The sequence below is a fragment of the Amborella trichopoda genome, chromosome 5 (genome assembly GCF_054954075.1).
Source record: "Amborella trichopoda isolate Santa Cruz 75 chromosome 5, AtrichopodaSantaCruz75HAP2 v2.0, whole genome shotgun sequence".
Lineage (NCBI taxonomy): Eukaryota > Viridiplantae > Streptophyta > Magnoliopsida > Amborellales > Amborellaceae > Amborella > Amborella trichopoda.
In genome coordinates, this window is record NC_142340.1 from 37501981 (window position 1) to 37510038 (window position 8058).

The 8058-nt window shown below is 30.3% G+C and overlaps 1 long non-coding RNA gene across 1 annotated transcript; it reads right to left on the reverse strand.

The window, feature by feature from the left end:
* Nucleotides 1–1201: 1201 nt before the first annotated feature.
* Nucleotides 1202–3469, reverse strand: LOC148782076 (uncharacterized). Its single transcript, XR_016056189.1, has 2 exons — nucleotides 3288–3469; nucleotides 1202–1568 (listed from the first exon to the last, which is right to left on the reverse strand). It is a non-coding gene; the product is annotated as an uncharacterized LOC148782076 (long non-coding RNA).
* Nucleotides 3470–8058: the final 4589 nt, after the last annotated feature.

Below are 8058 nucleotides of genomic sequence, written 5' to 3' on the forward strand. Positions count from 1 at the left end.
TTAGATTCATCAGAATTAATAGCTTCCTTAGAATTGGAAGGTTCAGAAATATCTTGACAAGAAAAATTATGGTATTGATCAAAATTGTCTATGCAAACAAAACTATGATATAATTCTAAATGATATGATGCTCTTCTGTTCCTAGAACTTCTCCTAGGTTCACTGTCATCTACATTAGTAAGTTCAAATGTATCACTCCCACTATTTATGTAGTTATCAAGGTTTTCTATATTAGTTTCATAATGTTCTATGTTTTCATTTACTCTTTTGTTATTGTCTAATTCATGTATATCTATAAGAGAGAGTTTGCTTATTTTCATATGTTCTTCTAATAATAGTGCATCCATAGATTCAACCAAAGATTTGGTCTCATGGTCATAAAACTTATAACCCTTAGAAGTATCATAGTACCCTAGAAATGAGCATTTTCTTATTTTGGCCTGTAACTTAGATCTCTCGTAGCTCGGGATAAGTACATGAGCATCACAACCCCAAATTTTTAAATGTTCCAATCGAGGTTTACGTCCAGTCTATAACTCAAAAGGTGTTTTCTCTATGGATTTTGAGGGAATTCGGTTTTAAATATACATAGCAGTATACAATACTTCACCCCAAAAAATTGAGGATAAGTTAGCATGACTCATCATTGATCACACCATTTCCATAAAAGTTCGGTTATATCTTTTAGCAACATCATTTTGGTGGGGTGTGTGGGGCATGCTCTTATAGTGTATTATCCCATTTTCTTTATAAAAAAATATCAAACAAATTAGAACAATAGTTCCCTCCTCGATCTGCTCTAAGGATTTTAATTCTTTTATCTAATTGGTTTTCAACTTTTAATTTAAATTCTTTAAATATTTCAAGTGCATCAAAGTTTCTACTAATAAGACAAATATAACCAAATCTTGAACAATCATCAATGAATGAAATAAAATACTCCATACCCCTATGTGTTTTTATATTAAGTGGCCCACAAATATCAGAATGAATAATAGACAATAAATCATAAGATCTAGTTGCCTTACCAAATGGTTTTCTACTCATTTTACCAGATAAACATGGTTCACAATTTTTAGAATCTAAATTTATCATTTTAAGAATCAAGCCATCACTAACAAGTTTAAAATTTCTATTTCTACTAATATGACTTAGACGCATATGCCACAAAAAAGGAGTTTCATTATCACACACATTCAAGTAAGCAGAATAAGATGAAATTTCATTCATTTTATCAAGTAAATACATATCCCTTCGAGCTTTTCCCCATACAATGATTTTCCTATTAATCCCAATTGAAACTTTCCCATCCTTGAAACGAACTTCATATCTGTTGGCATCAAGTCTCTTGATTGACAACATGTTACAACACATGGAATGCGCATAAAGAGTGTCATAATGGAGGAAGAAGTTCCCATTTGAGACGCTAGTTAATAAGTGCCAATATCCAATACATCAGTCTTAGAATCATTGCCCATGGAGATGATATGTTCCCCAACTTTAAGCTCTTTAAGTTCCACAAAGCCCTCTCTAGACCTGGATATGTGTTTAGTGGCCCCAAAGTCCATCTACCAATCATCAATAGACACATTAGCTATTAAACAAGTAACTACTACACACAAGTAGTCACGACCTTGGTTGGGTGTCTTGAATTTCCTTTTGTTTGAGCATTGGGATTTAAAGTGTCTCATCTTCCCATAAATGAAACATGTCCCCTTGGGTCCATTGTTCATAAGCTTCTTGTTTTTATTTTCAACATTTTGCTTTTTATTATTGTTCCAAAGTTGATAAGGTTTTCTTTTATTAGAGGATTTTATAATTCGAGGGTTTTGAGATTAAGCAATGTGAAGTGCATCAGCCCTCCTTGAAGATCTACGATCCTCTTCAGATTTCAATTCAACAGCAAGATTTTGAAGCGCAAGATCCTTGCGGTTTAAAGATAAGTAGTCACAACAGATTCCCAAGAATTAGGCAAACTATTCAATATAGTTAAAATTTGTTGTTGATAATTCAAAGCATAACAAACACTTATAAGTTGTTTGCCCAACAAAATCATTTTTCTAATATGTTCAACAACAGAGTCATTTTCCTTCATCTTAAAAGAATAGTACTCTTGAGTCAAAACTTTTAAATTACTCATTGAAGTTACCCCAAATTGTATCTTCAATTCATCATAAATATCTTTAGCATTTTTAAATTCGTCAAAACTCAATAATAATTCATCATCCATATTTCTCAAAATTTTGTTACTACATCTCTTATTTTCTTTTTCCCAATTAGCATAAGCTAATGTTCCTCCTGTATTGCTAACATCAGTGGGTTCAATAGGAACTACAGTTGAAATAATTTGATCTGAAATTTCATGCTCTAAAATCAAAGCTAATCTTCTTTTCCATGTATTATAATTCGACCAATTGAGTCTTTATATCTTCAATTCTTGATTAGGATCCATAAATAACAACAAATACAGACCAATAAATAAATAAATCTAGTTAATAGATGTGATCTCACCGGGCGATAGTATGGACAATCAAGAATAGAGCTCAAGAAAAATATGAAACAACCGGTGAATTGAAGAAACCTCGATGTGATTTCAGGTCAATCAATAGTTCTTCCAAATCTTCTTATCAAAAAAAAAAAAAAAAACCCAAATTGCTAACAAACATCAATATATGGTGTTCAAGTAAATTATTTTCTCTCTCTAGATTTGGGGAAAAAATGATATGGATTAAATCGTAGTGAAACAGAAAAAAGATTAACAGATTATGAAACACCAGAAAAGACAACTCTCTATTATCTTAGGATACTAAACAGTAATGAAAATCATATATATGAGCAGGAGAGGAGAATACACAGTGTCTCAGAAGGGGGGAAAAAATTGAAAGACTGATTTTCTAATCATACAGCAGTGTTTACAAGCTTTGTTTATATTACTTTATGGCAACAAAAATAACTAGTGAATAAGGCACCTACCCGTTACATAGCTGTTAGAGCATGCAGCCCATGATCAAGTAATTTTGGCAAGAAACAGTCGTACCCGTTGAAGAAGAAAATGAAAAAAAATTGGTAGGATTCAGCTATGTTCGTTGAAGAAAAAAAAAAGAAAAAAAAGCTATTTTGGCAAGTGACAGCATGTCCGTTTTAGAAGACCATTTTTGACAAGAAACAACCATATTCATTGGAGAAAAAAAAACAGACAATCTTGCAGCATATAATTAAGGCAAGGAAACCATCAAAAGAAAAAAACCTAACTTATGAAAAAAAAAAGGAAAATAAAAGAAACTTACCTTTTCTGGCTCCTCAACCTACTAGCAATGCTTCTGATCTTGATTCCCAAGATAACCTTAGTAAAAATTAATAGGAGAATATCTCTCCTTTGGAATGAAATAGAGAGATATCTCTCATTTGGAATGAAATAGAGATAGAGGAGAACGTGAGGGGTTCTTTTCTTTCACGGGCTGCCCTTTTCTTTCACAAGAGGTATTAAAAAAGCTTTGTAGAAAAACAAAGATTTTTTAATGATATGGACGAAAATGCCCTGGATTTTATGGAATGGACGAAAATGACATGGTTTTTATGGAATGGACAAAAAAACCCTAATAAAAGATCTGCTTCTTTTTTTCTATTTTTTTATTTTTTTTATAACAAGAAAAAAAATTGGAATATGTTAATTTATTATGGGCATTACAAACAAATCACTATTGATTTTTATTTTTATTTTTTTTGAAAAAAAGGCAACAAATAGCCTCGATTTATTAATTGTTTTATTTGACAAAAAAAAATTATGTGTATCGATCTTTATTCTATAGACAAAACAAAATATTAATAAAAAAAATGAAAAGATGATCCAACAAGTTGTATTTAGAAGTCGATTTAACAACTTGGATATGATACCATTGTCAGTCTCTATAATAAAAATAAATAATAAACAACTTACTAGGATGTGTCTTTAAATCACACGAGGGATTCAAGGTTCCATACCAAAACCTATTGACCAAGCCATCCGGTAAAAATGGATTGTTTCTATCCAAAATCTTTACACCTTATCTCTTACACCTAACTCCCTTCTCTCTCTCATATCGCACAAAGGGACAGAGCCCACCTAGAATTTTTTTCTCTCTCTCTCTCTTAAATTTTTTTTTCAATCTCTCTCTCAAGAGACCCAAAGGGGTAGGTGTTAGTCTCAATAATGAAAATAAATAAATAAATAAACAATTTACTCGGATATGTCATTAAATCACATGAGGGACTTAACGTTCCATACCAAAACCTATTGATCAAGCCATCCGGTGACAGGCTACCTTAAGAGTCCACTTGTTGAATCTCCTTTATCAATTTTCTATCATTTTCTCTATCTCTTACTTGAGGGGTTAACCTCTTTTTATAGAGAACTATATTTTATAACTCTCATATTCATGGTTTATAGGAGTTGAGATCCAAGTAAAACTACTGCCTTAATTTTCTTAAGTGCGGCTAATTAGGATTAACAAGTTGTCACCAAACTGTTAATCCTATGCAATGAACCAGCGTTTTAAAAATCACCGAGTCGAACCCCCCGGTTCGACTCAGAATTCACGAAAAAGGTACCGGATTGGTTCAAAAACCGGGAATCGTCTGGTTCTAGAGAGAACCGGACGATTCCGCACAGTGACTAGCCGATTCACTGTGCGGAATCGGCGAGTCCGTGAAGAACACGGGTTGCACAGTGTTCTTCACGGATTTTTTCAAATTTGTCATTTTTTGATCATTTTTTTTTATTTTTTCGGCATGTGATCTGTTTTGCAGGCTGTAAACAGCTTTATTCAGCTTTTTCAAGGATTAAATGGTGGAAAAATTGGTTGTTTTTGGATCAAGAAAAATTTGGGGTTTAGGGTTTCCGCCATTTCTGAAATTTCATGCCAAATAGGGCATGAATCTTTCAAAATTTGTAGGCATATTGATCTTAAAGCTGTGAATCAAAAGCTTTTGTTATTAATTTCTGATAATCGTTGAGAAAAACAGAGTTTTTGGGAGATTGAAGGCTTCGGTTCACAAAAACAGGTAAGAACTTTGGATATTTTTTTTTTCCGCCATTTGATTTATTTCACGGCATATTTTGAACAAAATGAGTTCAATAATTAGGGTTTTTAATCTTTATTGTGTCTAGTATGATTTAAAATTATCAATTTTACGTAATCTGGTAAATTACAGCAAGAAATTTGATATGAACAGTGAGATGTTTGCGGAACCAAATTCCGCTGTTTTTTTTTTTTTTTCCGCCTTTTGATTTTGTTTTCATGATATATTAGAAATAATGTGTTAAAAATTTAGGTTTTTGATTCCTTATATTGTTGTTTATCAGAAAATATAGTCAATTGGATGTAATTTATTCACTTGGAGGTGAATTTTTGAGTTAAAATCGCTTATGTAAAACGACTCTGTGAAGAACAATTTTTTTTTTTTTTTTTTTTGTAGCCCATGATAGAATTTTTTGTAATCTATGATCGAATTTTTTGTAATCCATGATCAAAATGTTTGTTTTTTTTTCTTATAATCCATGATCGAATTTTATTTTTTATTTTTTATTTTTTATTTTTGTAACCCATGATAGAATTTTTTGTAATCCATGATCGAATGTTTTGTAATCCATGATCGAAATGTTTGTTTTTTTTTGTAATCCATGATCGAATTTTTTGTTTTTTGTTTTTTATGTAACCCATGATAGAGTTTTTTGTAATCTATGATTGAATTTTTTGTTATCCATGATGTAATTGTTTTTTTCTTTTTTTGTAATCCACGATCGAATTTTTTGTTTTTTTTTGTTTTTTTTGTTTTGTAATGCATGATTGAATTTTATGTAATCCATGAACGAATTTTTTGTAATCCATGATAGAATTTTCTGTAATCCATGATCGACTTTTTTGTAATCCATGATCGAATTTTATGTAATCCATGATCGAATTTTTTGTAATCCATGATAGAATTTTCTGTAATCCATGATCGACTTTTTTGTAATCCATGATCGAAATGTTTGTTTTTTTTACTTGTAATCCATGATCGAATTTTTTGTGTTTTTTTTTTTTTGGTAACCCATGATTGAATTTTTTGTAATCCATGATCGAATTGTTTTTTTTTGTTCTTGTAATCCACGATTGAATTTTTTGTTTTTTTATGTTTTTTTTTTTTTTTGTAATCCATGATCGAATTTTATGTAATCCATGATCGAATTTTATGTAATCCATGATCAAATTTTTTGTAATCCATGATCGAATTTTTAGAAAATTTATGATTTTTTTTTTTTTAATCCATGATCGAACTTTTTGAAAATTTGTTAATTTTTTTTTTTAATCCATGATCGAATTTTTTGAAAATTTGCTGTACTTTTTTTTATTTATTTCTTTTTATCCATGATCGAATTTTTTGAAAAATGATGATTTTTCGAAAAGATGTGAAAATCGTGATAAAGTTTTGATTATCATGATGTATTAAACATTTAAACCCAATTTTTAATTTTTATTGTTTGAGTTTGCTGTAATTTTTTTTTTTTTTTTTCAAGATCGAATTTTTTGAAAATTGATGATTTTCCGAAAAGATGTGAAAATCGTGACAAGGTTTTAATTATCATGAGGTATTAAACCATATTTTAAATTTTTATTGTTAAAGTTTTTGTTGAAAAAATTGTATGTTGATGGATTATTTATGCAAAAAAATGCATGTTATTATATTTTCAATACAAAACTGTATTTTTTTTATCTGTTGTTCATGGATTTTTTAGTTGGAATGACTGATGTTAGCCGGCTCTTTGAAGAATTGTTTTTATTATTAATTTTTTAATGCAAAAAATGTATGTTCTTGATAATTGAGTTGTAGCTATGTTTGGAGCTTGCATTTTGTATTATTCTAAATGTTTGTAATTGATATGTACGAAAATATTATTGTCAAAAAAGGTATTTTGCAATAACAAATAACAACGAATATGACTACATGAACTACCGCAACATATTATCACTACATATGGTGATTATTTTTCTTTTTGAACTGTCAGGTTAATTTAAAATAGTCAGACGCCCGCTAATATCGATGATTCGTTTTTAGATCAAATCAATGAATTGTCAAACGAATTCAATCAATGGCACCAGCGTGACCAAGTAGAACAACAACGTCGTTTTATTTTTAGATCGTATGTTACTAATTTTATGCTTTATTGTAGTCCATGTTTGTTGATATACTTATTCCATGATAATTCTATGTTTATCCTTTTGTGTGATGTAAATTAAATGTTGAATGGCGGTTCATGCAGGGGAAGAACATATCAATATTCGCATATTCATTCAAAAACATGAAAATTCTTAATGGAGTACCCTCATTTTTTATTGAATTCCTAAAAAATAATATTTATAATGAATTTTAATAATTTTTTCGGATTTTTTTAAAGTTTTATTCTGACCGATTCACCCGATTTCGATCCGGATCGCCGATTCGCCCATCCGGATCGCCGATCCGGTTTTTAAACCATTGCTTGAAAGTGATTTTTATCAAAAAAAAAAAAAAAAAAAAAAAAAAAAAAAAAAAAAAAAAAAAAAAAAAAAAACTGGTGAATATATATATATATATATATATATATATATATATATATATATATATATATATATATATATATATATATATATATATATATATATATATATATATATCTCGTAAGATTGCATTAATCTTTCTTTCAAGAATCACCCCATTCTCGTTGTGGTTTTTAACCACTCGAATAGCTCTCTCTCACAATCCCAAATACTCAGCGATCTGGGGCCGAGATCCTCGGCACAATAATCCGCCTCTAAAGACCCGTTATTTTATCTCGATGAAGGTGGGTTGAGCATCACTTTCTCTCTCTAACAAGAAAGCTCGAGCCACTCTTCTCCATCTAAGAAGGAACCACCTTTTCTCTTTTGAAACAAGACGTGCATACAAGCCCCAAAAGAAATTACTTACCGGAAAAGGAAGGATGAGTGGCATGGCAGGTTTGTTTGCCCATATCTCGAGACACTATTATATCCGACGGCGTGTAGGCGGGGTCCTATATTG